Source organism: Gadus chalcogrammus, chromosome 15 (assembly GCF_026213295.1).
Source record: "Gadus chalcogrammus isolate NIFS_2021 chromosome 15, NIFS_Gcha_1.0, whole genome shotgun sequence".
NCBI classification, from domain to species: Eukaryota; Metazoa; Chordata; class Actinopteri; order Gadiformes; family Gadidae; genus Gadus; species Gadus chalcogrammus.
The window spans coordinates 13,723,883-13,740,482 of NC_079426.1; the positions used below are offsets into that span (position 1 = coordinate 13,723,883).

Genomic DNA, 16,600 nt, shown 5'->3' on the forward strand with positions numbered 1-16,600 from the left:
ATTAAAATAACAAATTTAAGGTACATTTCTATTTTTAGTATGTTTTATACGACAATAATTCCATTAGAGTCTCTTCATGCGTCTGTCTTTAAATCTCTCTCGCTGGTTAGAAGGGTTAAGACGTTGTCCTAATTATGCAATCAGGTATTAAAGCTTCTTATCTTCATCCTGATGCTCTTTGAATCCAAACCTCTGTAGCGTTCAAAACCCGCGAGGGAGTAAAAACTGTACGACAAACAATGTCAACTCACTCTGGTATCAAAATCCACGACAAAAACAGTGTCAAATACTGCATCTTTAAAGACAATGAGTGTCACAAAATTCAAGACTGCCAAGGAGAAAAAAAAAAAATCTCTGGGGAAATTATCACTCAAGCATTTAGAAAACAACAAACAACTGAACAATCACATACCATTAGTTTCTGCATGACATAAATTGTGTTTGTTGCGGTTCGTGTTCTGCAGTCGAGCTCCTGGTCCACTGCGGAGGACCAGAGGGACATCTTCTGCTCCTAGAGGAAATGCATTCACAGCTTGTTAAGTCTTGGGGCTCCCGTGGCCTCGCAGCCTTCCCTCTCTGTGAACTACAGAGGGGTGGCCGTGGTGGAGGAACACGGGCTGTCCGCCAGGGCCGAGATCGCAGCTTTCTTTCAGACTTTCGTGTGTGAAGCGCTGGTAACCCAACGCTACCAAACACAAGCGAGTTGTAATACAGAAAACAGAAAATCGTTCCGCTTCACCCTCCACTTCAGTCCTAAGCTGCACTTCGAAGCTCTGTGTGGTGATCGAGACCCTCGTCTGCCTCCTTACAATTGTACTTTTGGTTTTTCTATCACAGCGGGGAAAACTAAGAGAGGAGCTGGGTCTGAGGTCCTTTACCTCACCGTCTTTCTAACCATTTGTACAAAATGTCCTTTTGCCGGGTAAAGATATGTGTGCAAAACCTTTTTCGTGTGTCAGATCTGGATGGGGCCTTGGATGGTTTTTCTCCTTCATGGACGTGCCTGCCAGATGTGCAGGTGGATTACACCAATGACGCTATAGACAACCACAGGTCAAAGGAGAGAATAGCAATCAAAAGAACTACAGCAATCGCAAATCCAAACACCAGAGAACCTTCGGCAGGGGAGGAGGGGAGGGATGGAACCAAACAAACATACAAACAAAACCCACAAAACTCCACCCATAACAACCCAAACACTGAGGTCCATGTCCAGCTGCACGGATCATTCCAGGAGCTGCTTGTCCAGGCCTCCTTGCCATGGTCCGCGAGTACGGCTCGAACGCCGATCGTAGGCTCAGGTAGCGCGCCGACAGTTCCTGCAGGTTTCCCGCCAGCGAGCCGGCCATGGCGAGCGGGCTGCCGGCGATGCGTCCGGCCACGCCTCCCAGCAGCGAGGGCATGGGGAAGCTGAAAAGCCCGTGTTGGACGCGCCCCCCCCACCGCCGCCCCCCCCACCGTACCCGAGCTGCTGACCACGGGCAACGGGGGGCTCCCGCCGGCGGCCCGCGCGCTCCCCCGCCTCCTCCCAGGCCTCCTCCACCCCCGCCCAGGAGGCCCCCGTTGCCGCTGAGGGAGGGGCCCCTGAGCGCCGCCCCCAGGGAACCTCCGCCGCCGCCGCCGCCGGGGCCTCCGCAGTGGGGCATCAGGCCCGGGAGCCCCGGGGGGGTGAGCAGCCGGCCGTGCTCCAGCAGCCGCAGCACGCTGCAGGTGGCGGCCGTCTCCGACACCACCGACCGCAGCTCTGAGTCCTTGCCCTGGTCCTTCTTCTGCTTGGTGCGCCGGTTCTGGAACCATACCTTCACCTTGAGGAGAAACATGAGGAAGGCACACGACTTAGACCAGAGAGGCGCACGCAACATTATCATTTAAAATGTATTGATTGATCTATTGTGCTTCAATTTCGATTTTCCTTGTATTTTGATATTAGTAGCAACTATTTTGCCATCTTTTATGCATGAACTTTTGTACTTGTATGAATGAATTGATAACTATTATCAACGCCCACATATCTTTTGTGCAGGGACAACGAAATTACGTAAAAATAAGTAAATAAGTCATTACGAGATTAGCGATATCAAGGTATTTTGGTTCAATTATTATCATGATTTTATTTGAGGACATCTTCAAAGCTCTTAGATGCTTGGACAGAAACTGTTAGGTTCACTTCCAAATGGATTATGCAACCCTGTTCCGGATATTTATTGTGAGCAAGAGGAACCGCATGCAGGCACAAAAACAAACACACACACACACACACACACACACAAAAAACACATACACCCACACACATACACAGGTAATGATAACAAGCCTTGATTGAACAAAAGGTTAGAGCTCCTCTGTGAAACTACTTCTCACAGCTTTTCGTACAACAACCAACCCACACACACACCACAGACACACACCGCGCAAACACACACAGTAAACCAATATTTAAAACAGTAGAGTAGAGACCATTTCTCATTGATCTTACAACAACGATTAGTCACCAGTCGACATCCAAAGCTGCTTGGTCGATAAACTCATTTGTGTTTCTTTAAACGTCACCCATCGTTGTCATTTCAGAAATTCCATAAACGAGCCCTGCTTATTTATACAAGTCCCACAGCCGCGTGAAAGAGGTGGCGCAAAAAAAAAAGAAAGATCTCCTGCAATCAAATCTGATTGGCTGAATCAGGCCCATAATTACAGTGCATCACCAATCACCAATCATCCCACCGCCCCGCACCGGAACCTTTATCCAATCATATACATTTAGATTTAAATCTTGTCTTACAACCGCATGCTTAATTCTCCAACAACAAACAGTTGATTCAAGCGTTTCTTTCCACCTGTCTTCTCTGGCCAGCCCAACATTGCTGGGAGGCAACGGGGTGAATCATGGGGTGAATTCTTCCTGCAAAGGAAGAATTCACCCCCACCCCCCCTCTCCATTTAGAGGTCGACTGATGGTTGTGGGGGGGGGGGGGGGGAGTAGGGGCCAGTTGCGGAGACACAGATTACGAGGTTTACATACTTGAGCAAATGGAAGTCATCTCTTAATGTAAGCCAGCGTGAGGGCCCCGGAAACAATGATGTTAATTTCACCAATGTGTCCTTAAGAACCACTTCAGTCCCAATGGCAGTCACACATTGCAGGAAAATCCAAACACCATTGTCTCGTCTAAAGGGTGGCAAAAGACAGGCTCAGGGGTTTTCTGTGCTTTTCATAAAAATCGAAATCACCGCTATTGTGAATTAATTTAATTGTTTCTAAGGTGTGTTGTGAAAGGAAAATACTGGCAGCCATTAAGGTGTTCATGTTATAAAAACGATGCTTCAATCAAGCAAATGCAGCATTCAGCAAGATTTGGAAGAAGATGTATTTAACACATATTCGCTTCCACACACCATTAACAGCTGAACAAATATCCTTCAGAATAAAATTTCTTTGGATTTATTTTCAGAGCCCAAAAAAGGGTTTTGCTCATTGGTCTTTGTAATGGATTTTGAAAGCACACAAAATAGTTCATAACCTGTATGTGAAAAGGTCTATGTTTTGCTGTTACACAAGCAGCTGATCGGATAAGGACAGACTGAACCAGGCAGCTCAACATGGGCCACAGCCCTCCCTAAGGGAAACCTAGCTGGGCTTTCTTATGACAAAAGACACACGGGAGGACCAGGGATTTGATCCCTGTTGACATGGATTCATGTTGGAGAGGCCATTGGCCATTAATCAATTGAACCCAGATGTTGAAACAATGTCTTCTCAATACCGCAGCCCAACCACGCAGGCTAACGCAGTGTGTGTGTGTGTGTGTGTGTGTGTGTGTGTGTGTGTGTGTGTGTGTGTGTGTGTGTGTGTGTGTGTGTGTGTGTGTGTGTGTGTGTGTGTGTGTGTGTGTGTGTGTGTGTGTGTGTGTGTCACTGTGTGTTTTTGTGTGTTTCACAGGCTAACGCAGTGTGTGTCTGTGTCTGTGTGTGTGTGTGTGTGTTTGTGCGTGTGTGAGTGAGTGAGTGTGTCTCAGTGTGTGTCTCACTCTGTGTGTTTTTGTGTGTTTCACAGAGTGAACACACTGTTCACCCTCGGAGGTCGTGTCGTGTGACCTTCTAGTGACAGTGATGTGGCCGCTACACATGATTAGTATGATTAGCAATAATAATACCTTCATAATTCGCACTATTATGAGGTGAGTAAAAGTGTCTATGGATCATAAGGCTAATGAGCAGAGATAATTTGCTCAGTCTTCTTAAACTGCCTGGGGCTCGTATTTAAGTAAATATATATATATATATTCAAATAGATTTAAATAGATCTGTAATACTAGAAAGCCGAACTCTTCCTCCCACAAACATGTATACATATATACATATATATACACATACACAAATGTGATTTAATTTATTTATACATATATTAGTATTTTCAATTAAATATTCTATATAACATATTCTATATTTATGTTTATGAAATAATAAAGTATCTCTCTATCTATCTATAAGATTTCCTGAGTCTATTGTTGTGACTTTACATCAAGGGGTTTGGCTGGCAGGAAGGAGATGTCAGCTCCCCCCCCCCCTCCCTCCCTCCCTCCCTCCCACTCTCTCTCTCTCTCCTCTCCCTCTCTCTCTCTCTCTCTCTGTGTGGGCTGTGTGTGATTCACAACCAGGGGTACAGGTTCCAGGGGGTACTTGTTATGATTTTTTAAAATAATCACAATGTAAAATATTTATATTTATAGAATCTGTGATTTAAATGTTGATTGTGGCTGTCCAATATAACTCATCTTATTTGATTTCAAATAGATAGATAGATAGATAGATAGATAAATACTTTAATAATCCCAGAGGGAAATTATTTAAAATAAATAAATAATAATAAATACCTCTGGGTCATGACAATATAATTAATGATACTAGTATAATATTAGTTCCTAGGCCGCAACACTATTAATAATGAAGCATAATATTGGTTTTCTATGCCATTAAAGTATTAAGAATTATGCTAAATTAGGATATTCTGTTATTAGTTCCTTTGTCACTACAGTATTAACCATGATGCTAAATGTTAATAGTATAATATGAAGTTCAAAAAATGTCATAATTTGTGGCTCGATGATGGTTGATGAGGGGGCCCTGAGCCATACTGGTTTGGGTGTGTGTTATCTTGTTGGTCAGCGGCCCTACCTGGGTCTCAGACAGGTTGAGCTGGCGGGCCAGCTCGGTACGCTCGCGGCCCACCACGTACTGGCACCGCTGGAACTCCATCTCCAGCCGGTAGAGCTGCTCCGCCGTGAAGGAGGTCCGTGTGCGCTTGGGCCGGTCCAGGTCCAGCCCTTTGGGCAGGATGATCTCCCTGATGGAGCCCTTTGCATCTGCAGAGGCAGGGAGAGAGGGAGAGAGGGTGAGAAAGAGAGAGAGAGATGTGAGTTATGATGGAACAGAGCATGGTAGAAGGTGGTTCAAAGTAAAGCAATTTGAATCGTATTGGATGTGTTTACAGCTAGATAGTCAGTTCAACAATTCCGAATTGTAATTATTGTATTCTAAAGTCACATATATAATATTGTTATTGTTGCTGCTTCTTAATATTATTGCTGATATAATTTTTTTATTATTGTTAGCGTCGGAATTTCTCACAATATTTAATAAAGATTCATTATCATATCACATATTATATTTGAAGTACACAATATTAATTGTAATTGTTATTTGGATATTTTGTCATTATTTGTGGGAAATTCATAGTTCCCACATTCAATAGTGGTCAAAATTTATAGCAAATTATTAACAATTATTTCACCAATAATAATGACGAAAGCTGCCCAATAGTTTTTACATAGAGATGAATTAGATTAGAATGAAGGTAAATGGGAAAGTATACAATAAAGAGACCATAAATATTTCTCCACCAAAAAATAAAGGTTTTGTGTTTCTGTATCGAATTTTTTTTATAGAATGTCGATTGATTATTAATAAATGCATAGCACTATACAGTTATTATTATATCTATTTTTTTAAATGACTCAATTATACCAATCGTAAAAAGACAATACGCTAAAACAACAAAACATGATTGGTCATGCTCTTCTTTATGCATAAATAATAAACTTGAAGATTTTGTATTCCATCGGTCTGGTTGCTGCATCAATATAATATTAATATAATTGTATTGCCCATCACATTTAATGAAGATAATTTAACTAAATATACATCAATGATAATATTTACATCATAATTTATGTAGAAGCTGATGAAACTGAAAATCGATTTTATTAATTTATATAATCGATATCTTATGTATAAAATAAAACCAAATACTTTTCTTTACTTCTGATAGTTTATGTAGTAACTCCTTGGAATATAATTTATTGAATCACAATCACATACTTGTATTTTGAAATGTAGCAGACAAACCATTGAAAGTAATACTAAAACATATTATATTACCGTAGTCCATAGTAGCCAACTTAAAGCTAACATTTCCCAAATAAAAAGCAGAACCTTTAAAAACCCTATTCTAGTCAATTCTAGTTAAAATACTTTTGAATATTTCATAGATTAAAATGACCAAAAATCTTCAGGCCAACAACAACTAATTTCCTATTTAACAATAACAATTTATTCAAACTTTTAGATTGATGAAAGATTAAATAACTTTTTGAACCATCACTAAATGCAGAATATGTTAAACAAGACAATAACACACAAATTTGTCGACAATAACTCATGCATCAAAAGTATAATTCTTTCTTCCTTATGAACTTTAGCATGAGAGGAAAAACAAAAGAATAAACTACTTTATCATAAAAAGCAACTTTGATGCAAAAACTAAATCTCTTGCCAAAACTAAGTGTTTGGTTCTACACAAATTCAAAGGGCAAAAAATAAAACTAATATTTCAGTCATTTAATACATTAGTCTCCAACCCGGTCCTTTAACAAACTGCCGAAAACCTGCTGAGTCCAACATAACTACCGCGACTAATCTGTGTGTGTGTGTGTGTGTGTGTGTGTGCCTGCGTCTGCATCTTAGTGTGGGTGTGTGTGCTGGTAACAACAACAAACCAATTCCGCAGCAAACACAAAAGATTCCGGGAAAGAAAAAAAATAAACGGCAATGAAACAGAAAAGAATCCTAAATCAAAAAACCGAAACCGAAGCACGGAGACAAACGGCGAGGTAGCGGGGGCGGTGCTCACCTCGGACCAAGATGCGTCGGCAGTAGTCAGGGTCTCCTGTGCCCCCCCGGGTGTTTTCGCAGCTCTCCCCCGTCCCGGAGCCAGAAAAGGAATCCTGCGGCTCCTTCAGGAGGCTCTTGGAGAGGCTTCCCGTCGTCTCCTTGCCCTCCTTCCCCTCCTTCAGGACGCTCTTCAGCACCATAGTGTCTTTCTCCTGCCCATACCGCACCTCCATACTCCCCTGGCTCCTGATTCTCTCCTCTTCTTCTTCTTCTTCTTCTTCTTTCTCCTCTCCCGGGGTTAAAAGAAAATAAACGTTCCGCTCCTTCGTCCCCCTCTACCTCGCTTGGTTTGGTTTGTGGTTAAGAGATAGAAAGAGAATAGAGATGGAGGGAGAGAAAGAGCAAGAGTGAGAAAGAAAGAAAGGAAAAAAAAAGAAAGAAAGAGAGAGAGGGATTGTGAACGGCCGGGAGACGCCGCGCGGGTCCGAGTCCGAGTCGCGATTGGTGTGGGTTTCAAACCTGCGGCGCGGAGCGGGCTGCAGACAGCTAGCTAATGGTGGTCCGGGCTCTTGCCGCCACCGTGGAGTCCTTATTATTGGTGACCAGAACTCCCTTTCGCCCAATGACCATGGACTTGTGGACAGTCAGCAGCGCCGCGATGCCCCCCCTTCACTCATCAGACACCAGCCCTCTGATCGCAGACCTCCACATCATCAGCGCCACAGACACACACCGGCCGCCTCAATTGATTACGGTCATTTGGCTGCCTCTGGATCTGCGTAGTCCTCGTGAAAGGATACGCTAAATAGTTTTGGGGGGAAAACAGGGTGAGTCCTGATGGAGGGGCTTGCGTGGCCCGCCCCCCCCTCTCCCCACTCCTCCTCCTCCTCCCCCTCCCCGTCCTCCTCCTCCTCCTCCTCCTCTATGAGTTGGCTGGCTGCTCTTCTTCGTCCGAGGAATCAAGACAAATGATTGGTCTATTGTTGCTGCTGCCAAGCCTTTGCTAAACCCCTAACGCCTGTGTGCATGCACAAACGCACGCACACGCGCACACACACACACACACAGACAATCGCAAACACACGATCACATGGACTCACAGTTCAGACCACAGCGGAAGAAAAAAGTTCCTTTGGAAGCCGCCCTCTCGGCCATACATCGTGGTCAGACATGTTTTCATTCTTCTACCGCTTCCACCCCCACATCTCCTAAACCTTCCCCACCACCTCCACCACCCACCTCACACGCCTGATCGCCATGGTCAGATTTGATCACGTTTCCTTCTTTGGCTCGTCTCGGGGAATCTGTGACACTGTGGCCTCACCACTGCACTATGGCGGGAGAGAGAGAGAGAGGGAGATACAGAGAGGGGGAGAGACACAGACGGAGAGGGAGATAAGAAGCCCGACGATTGACGTGTGAATCCAACCCCGTTGAAAGGCGTCAGACCCGGAGGAGCAGGGTCGGCAGAGGACGACGTACCCTCACCGGGTACTGGGTTTTAAACTTTTGCCGGTTCCCCGTTGCGTCACTGGACACAGCCAACAGGATGGGACCCAGTCCATCCCCCCACACACCACACACATCCACGCGCATTTCCTCTCCTCCTCTTTCCCTCCACCTCCTCCTCCTTTCGTCGTCCTCCTCCTCCTCCTTTCCTCCTCCTCTTTTCAGCGCAGCTCATAATCTTAACCTGCGTGTCTGAAAAACGACACAAAAGTGGGAACAAAAAACTTGTCATTAGTGAGCAAAGACTGCCTTGCTTCTCTCCCCCCTCCCTCTCGCTCTCTCCCACACACACACACACACGGAGCGGCCCCCACCTTTTTTCTCTTTCTTTTTTTTTTAAAACACTCTCCTCCCCACCCACCAACTCCAGAGCGCTACTCTCATTGTCGGAGCAACAATATCCCCCCACACAGTGGAGGCCGTAATCCAATAAGACCATTGATTAGGCTGCAAAGACTCAATTCAGAGCGGTGGCCTTGTGCTAAAGGGGACATGCATGTCCTGGGTGCTCCTTGTCACCTTAGCCGGCTAGAATCCCTCTTAAGGCTGGTTCCCCCCCCCACCACCGCCCCCCCGCCCACCACCCACCACCACCACCCCTTCTCAGAGTGCCATTCACTGCTTTATGGGAAACAGAGGGGCGAAAGGAGTGAAAGATGGTAATTATCTAATTGGACTATTAACAAACAATCGTGTGTGTGCCTGTGTGTGGGTATATGTGTGTGTCTGTGCCTGTGTGTGTGGGTATATCTGTGTGTGTGTGTGGGTGGGGGGGGGGGGCGCCTATGTGTGTGGGTATATATGTGTGTGTGTGGGTTGGTGTGTGTGGGTATATGTGTGTGTGTGTGTGTGTGTGTGTGTGTGTGTGTGTGTGTGTGTGTGTGTGTGTGTGTGTGTGTGTGTGTGTGTGTGTGTGTGTGTGTGTGTGCATATGTGTGTGTGTGTGTGTGTGCTTGTGTGTTGCTGTGTGTGTGTGTATGTGTGTGTGTGTGTGTGTGTGTGTGTGTGTGTGTGTGCCTGTGTGTGTGTATGCATGTGTGTGTGCTTGTGTGTGTATGTGTGTGCCTGTGTGTGTGTGTGCCAGTGTGTGTGTGTGTGGTGTGTCTGTGTCTGTGTGCCTATGTGTGGTGTGAGTGTGTGTGCCTGTGTGTGTGTTTGTGCCTGTGTGTGTGTGTGTGTGTCTGTGCCTATGTGTGTGTGTGTGTGTGTGTGTGTGTGTGTGTGTGTGTGTGTGTGTGTGTGTGTGTGTGTGTGTGTGTGTGTGTGTGTGTGTGTGTGTGTGTGTGTGTGTGTGTGTGTGTGTGTGAGAGAGGCCCCACCAGCGGTCCAAGGGCGGGTTTAAGGGGCCACATGTTGGTCTAACTTTATTCAGGGCGCGATCGAGGTGGTGGGAAGGAGGGAGAGCGAGTAGGATAGAGAACGGTAGAGAGAGAGGGAAGGGCGAGAGAGAAAGAGAGTGAGATGGAGAGGGAGAGGGAGCGAGCGTGAGAGAGCGAGGTAGCGGGAGAAGGACAGAGCGAGAGAGGGTCTAAAGAGGAGGGCTGTGGCGGCTCAAGGCGGGGTGTGAAACCGCCTGGGAAATGTATTTAAAGAGAGGCCAGGCCTTTCTGCACACACACAATGAGGGAGAAGCTTACAGAAAAGCCTGTTCTGTGTTTCCTTACAAGCGGAACAAGCAGCAGTGGGCCACTGCACAGCCCCTCCAGAACGGCCGGGCGCGTGCGTCCTGTGAAAACAGTTCACCGCCGGGGAAATACTCCAAACGCTGTTTGCACGTTTAATGTGTCAAACGGTACTTTAGGGATGAAGACTTCGGAGGAAGATGCATGTGGGCCTGATGGTGGAATGTGTGTGTGTTGGTGTGTCCGTTTGTGTGTGTGAGTGAGCGTGTGTGTTTTGGGTTGTTGGATTATAATGTCAGTGTGAGAGCCATCCCGTTATGAAGATTGAAATATGGTTAGCAGCACATGCACACACACATACACTTTAGTGATGGGTCGGTCACGAACGATTCGGTGAGAACTGATTCCCAAAAGAAGAGAACTGATTATTTTTTCTTTTTTATTTAACATATAACAAAAATATAGTCACGCAAATAAAATATACAAACGAACAGAGCTTAGTCTCTCCGCAACCTTATATTGATTGAGTCTAAAACGTTCAGCCAATGAGAGTACTACAGCAGGTAGCAATCGCGTTGCCATGGCCCAGGGGTAAACAAATGATAAGGCACCACCATACAAGTTAACTAACGATCGCTGTAGGCTTCAATATCATGCAAGCACTTTATGTTTTCTTTTTATTTTGTTCTACAACACAATTGCATGCTTTAATAAAATATTGTTTTTACCTACCATTACGAGTCTCGTTTGGTCTAGTAGGGAATTCGCACAATGGCTTACGTGCTTCATTGCTTATAGTGCTACTTGGAAGATGCCATTTAATTCTTACTGCACCGATTATGTATCAAGGATATTCATGAAAAAAAGGCACGTATGTGCTTTATATATATGCTTAATATTTACACTTATCCTGGGTAATTTCGGCAGAACATTAGAAAGTAGTAGGCTACATTCATGTATTCATGATAAACATTTATTCCATAATTTCCGTTGCCATGGCAAATGACGTCACAGGCCTTCTTACTTAAAGAACGAATCAAACGAACGAACCAAACTAATAAATCGTGATAGTGAAAGGAACTGAAAGAAGATTCCCGGAAAAGAATCGTTTTGCCCATCCCTAATGCACATACACAACGTATTGCGGCAACCCGGCCCCAACCCATTGGACCAGGCAGCCCAAGGGAGAGGTCCTGGACGGGAGATACCACGGATTCCCACCAGTCGGCGACAGAGGGCTCATTTTTGGTCGCACTGATGAGCCTGACAAGAAGCACCTGCGGCGGAGGCAATGGATAAAAGGCTGTGGTTTCGCACATGCCGGGAGAATCGCACACGGGAGGCGTACACTACGGAGGAGTGGATCGCTGGATCTAACCGGACTGCTTCCTGAACGCCCCGGGAGAACACGGCCGCACCGGGGACGATCGAGAGCCAGAGGCGACGCACAGGACTCCCCCGCCTACCCGAGGCAAGACCAGCCCAGCAACCAGGACCCTGGACCGAGACATTATCCTGACTCTCTGAGTCATCGGTTTTCTTTACCTTTTTTTCCCACGAAGGACACGGATCCTCGTGAGGCCTTAAGTATTGTGAATAAAAGCCTAATTTTTCAGCCTGAAACGGAAGTCAGTGTGGTAATTGTGGGAACGCAGGGACATTATTGGGAGCAGATTGCCACATATTGTGGAGAACGCAGGCAATCTGGCTCCGCTACGGACTACCCCCCACCACCAATGCAGAGCCCGGACGGAGCCGGAGCTGCGGCCGCCGCCCAGCGCCAACAGCGGGACCAAGCCCTAGCTGCCGCTACGCAGAGAGACTCTCACGAGAGCCTCACCCTTCTTCAAGAGGCCGTTCTGCACCTCGCCCAGCAGGCGACACGCGGATTACCCACTTCCGCACCAACGAGCCGACTCACCAAACTTGGCCCAGATGATGACGTGGAGGCATACCTGGAGGTTTTGAGAGGACGGCCAGGCGGGAAGGCTGCCCGGAAGACCAGTGGGCCCACATCTTGTCACCCTTCCTCACCGGGCCAGCCCAGCAGCCAAGCCAGGACCTCAAGCCTGAGCAGGCCAGCCATTATACGACCTTGAAGCAAGCGATAATGGCATATTATCGGCATAGCCTCGCCGCAAGGGCTCAACATTTCCCTGACTGGAGATTTGATATCCGGGTCGCCGTCCGGACCCAAATCTCCCACCTCGGAAGGTTGATCACAAGATGGCTCACGGGCGGGGAAGCACCCAGTGTTCTAGACCGCATGCTCATAGACAATGCCGTCCGTCAGTTACCACCAGAGGCCCGGAGAACCATCGCCAGAAACCATCCCGAGACGGTAGATGAGCTGGTGAGACAGCTTGAAAACTGGCAGGTGGCCCACGCAACACACTGAGCCACGTAGGGACCGACGGGGGAGTAGAGCCTCCCTGAGAACAAACCTGCCAAGGCCGCCGACCCCCTCCCAGGAACCCCGAGAGGACCGACGATGTGTTTCAGCTGTGGTCAGGTCAGACACCTAGCCCGTCAGTGCCCCGGAAGTCGGGATGTGTCCATGCCCTCAGCCTTCGCCGCCGGCGGACAGACCGGGCCGTGCTTCTGCTCACCGAGGGGTGAGCAGAAGGGATTACTGAGCCTCCTACAGGTGAGACAACTCCGGACGTCGGTGTACCATCCCCAGACCAACGGACTAGTAGAGCGGTTCAATAAGACCTTAAAACAGATGCTCCGGAAGGTCATGGACGTCGATGGGTAGAACTGGGACCAGCTCCTGCTCCACTTGTTGTTCGCCATTCGCGAAGTACCCCAGCATCGACAGGCTTTTCCCCCTTCGAACTTCTGTATGGGAGAAGGCCAAGGGGACTCCTCGACATCGCCAAGGAGGCCTAGGAGAGTCAACCCTCCCCCCATCGCACAGTGGTGGACCACGTCGAATAGGTGCGAGACCGCATGGCCCGGATTTGGCCTATCGTCAGAGAACATCTCCAACAGGCCCAACTGGCTCAGGCCCGAGTCTACAACCGGGGAGCCCAGCTACGCATATACCGACCGGGAGACCTGGTCTTGGTCCTTATACCCATGGCGGAGTGTAAGTTCCTGGCCAAGTGGCAGGGATCCTACGAGGTGGTCGACAGGGTCGGAGAAGTAAACTACCGGGTAAGACAGCCAGGAAAACGCAAACCCACCCAACTACTGTATATCATATCAACCTATTGAAACAGTGGCGGAGTGAAGCGGCCCCATCACCACCCACACCCCTGGCCCTGACCGCCCGACTCGACATACCGGTGGTCCCCATGGGAGACAACCTCAGCCCCGCCCAGAGGCGGGACCTAGAGTAAATCGTCATGCAGCACAGGGAAGTCTTCTCGGACGTTCCAGGGAGGACCACGATTATCAAGCACGACATCCAGACGGCACCAGGCTTCACGGTACACGTCCCTCCTTATCGGGTCCCGGAGGCACGCCGGAACGCCATCCGTGAGGAGGTCGCCAGAATGCTCCAACTCGGAGTCATCGAAGAGTCACGTAGCGCTTGGTCGAGCCCCGTCGTCTTGGTCCCCAAACCTGACGGGACGTTTCATTTCTGCAGCGACTCCCGAAGACTCAACAAAGTGTCGGAGTTCGACGCCTACCCCATGCCCAGAGTAGATGAACTGATTGAGCGGCTCGGTCCGGCGCGCTTCCTCACCACCCTAGACCTCACCAAGGGGTACTGGCAGGTGCCACTCACCAGAACCACGCGGGAGAAGACGGCGTTTGCATCCCCGGGGGGACTATACCAATATACTGTCCTTCCATTCGGCGTCCATGGTGCCCCTGCCACGTTCCAGAGAATGATGGACCAACTCCTCCGGCCCCACCAGGCGTATGCAGCGGCCTATATAGACGACATTATAATCCACAGTGCTAGTTGGGACGTCCACCTCCGACAGCTGCGGGCAGTCAAAAAGTCAAACCCCTGACTTTTCTCTGCCCCTATTAGTCCACACAGTCGCATCCGAGTTGGGACTGGGAGCGGTCCTCCCCCAGGTCCGGAGGGGGGAAGAGCACCCTGTAACCTACATTAGCAGGAAGCTCCTCTCCAACGAGGAGAATTATTCCACCGTGGAGAAGGAGGCCCTGGCTATCAAATGGGCCCTCGACAAGTTGAAGTATTACCTCCTGGGCCGGGAGTTCACCCTCGTCACGGACCACGCACCACTGAAGTGGATGGCGAGCGCGAAGGACACGAACGCCCGGATTACGAGGTGGTTCCTGGCCCTACAAGATTTTAGGTTCCAGGTGGACCACAGACCAGGGCGGAAACACGCCAACGCCGACGCCTTGTCCCGCCGAGATGCTAGTCTCTGGTCGGGAGAAAACAACTCGAGGCTTCATCCAGCGGTGGAGGAGTGTGGCAACCCGGACCCCAACCCATTGGACCAGGCCGCCCAAGGGAGAGGTCCTGGACGGGAGATACCACCCATTCCCACCGGTCGGCGACAGAGGGCTCATTTTAGGTCGCACTTATGAGCCTGACAAGAAGCACCTGCGGTGGAGGAGGAGGCCAATTAGGCAACGGATAAAAGGCTGTGGTTTTGGTCCTTTTAGGAAGAGAGTCCAGACACACGAGGAGGCCTGGAGACGCCGGGAGGATCGCACACGGGAGGCGTACACTACGGAGGAGTGGATCGCTGGATCTAACCGGACTGCTTCCTGAACGCCCCGGGAGAACGCGGCCGCACCGGGGCGATCGAGAGCCAGAGGCGACTCACGGGACTCCCCAACCCTACCCTAGACAAGACCAGCCCAGCTACCAGGACCCTGGACCGAGACATTATCGTGACTCTCGGAGTCAGTGTGTTAATTGTCGAGAAATTATTGGGAGACATTATTGGGACCAGATTGCCACAGTATACACAGAAGGACATACCAATGCACAAAATTACCCAAATATACACAAAACCACATACACACACGCCAAAAAAAAAAGTAGAACCCATTGAATAACTACATTTCCATGAACTTGACCAATTACACTAAAGCAGCGATTAAAATTCAGTTCAGTAGCGTAGGGTACCTGATGTGCCAGCAGGCTGACACATCCAGCTTTGTTTGGTCACTCAATGGTGATGTCAAAAGTCAAAGATGTTTGTAGTTTTCTATTTCAACACAGGCTTAACAGAATACTGAACATATTTAGCAGGATATTAAAATCACAGAAATGCTGTTCTTCTTCTCTGATGAGCACGCCAAAGATAAACAAACTTAAGGTCAAAGTCACATGATTATGCTTCACCTGTGCAAGATGACCTTTGGGGAGTTAAAAAAGTTGTTCAACATGGGTTCAGCCACTATAATTCGTTTTCCAGTCAAATAAAAAACAAATCAGAAAATTATAAAACAGGACAGATTTTGGTTTATTAAACGTCCATCAACATTGAAAATCAAGTGGAACAAAGTGGAAAACATGAGTTTGAATTTTCCTTTGCATAATGAAGACAACAGGTCACTGGAATCAATGGAGAGGGTGAACCATAAGTACTATTAAACCCTCAAAATAATAGAGGGAGAATACTTAACTGTCAGGAGAATGAGGCACTTTGCAAATAATCTATTGCCTGTAGCTTCAGATGAGGCTAAATGAAGCTAGTAAGCGAGATATATAGTAATTTATTATTGTAGTTGAGTGGCAACAAATTCAGGAGCACTGCAGGATTTCATGGCTCTTTTTATTAATCATATCCTGGTCCTGAGGCTGAAGATCCCGGCTTCAGAACGAGACGAGAGATGCGGCTAGCCAGCCACTTGAGGACCAAAAGAACGACATCAGGGAAACTCACCAGAATGAAGAACGCAGTACGATGACGTCCTGTCAGACATCACAGATTTAAGGGATAAACACTCCATGAAGCTGCTTCACACACGAGTATCAGCCAATAAACTAAGGTAGGGGAGTGCCCTACTATTTTGCTGTGACGGATCAACGATATGGCCGAAAACGTATGGGGAGGCAGAGACAACAGAGCCCCCCCGAGAGAAGTCACAACAACCTAGTCGGTGCTTTGGTCCCCTAGTCAGACCAAAGCACTCTACCACTCACCTAAACATGTCCAGGTTCTCAAATATATCCACAACAGAAGAGAACCTACAGAGGGTCCCTGGGAGTTCTCTGGGCTCAGAGTAGCTCTGGAGAACATCCTGCCCTAAGATGCCAGAGACATCCAAGTTCCAGATCCTCACTGATTGCTTAAAACTCAAAGAGCCCTATCCATCAACACACTGCAACTCCAGGAAACTGTGCACTGACACCATGT

General features: G+C 47.9%; 1 pseudogene; it reads right to left on the minus strand.

Annotated features, from left to right (window-relative positions):
• Positions 1-1,225: 1,225 nt before the first annotated feature.
• LOC130405214 (ventral anterior homeobox 1-like) lies at positions 1,226-7,400 on the minus strand (annotated as a pseudogene).
• Positions 7,401-16,600: the final 9,200 nt, after the last annotated feature.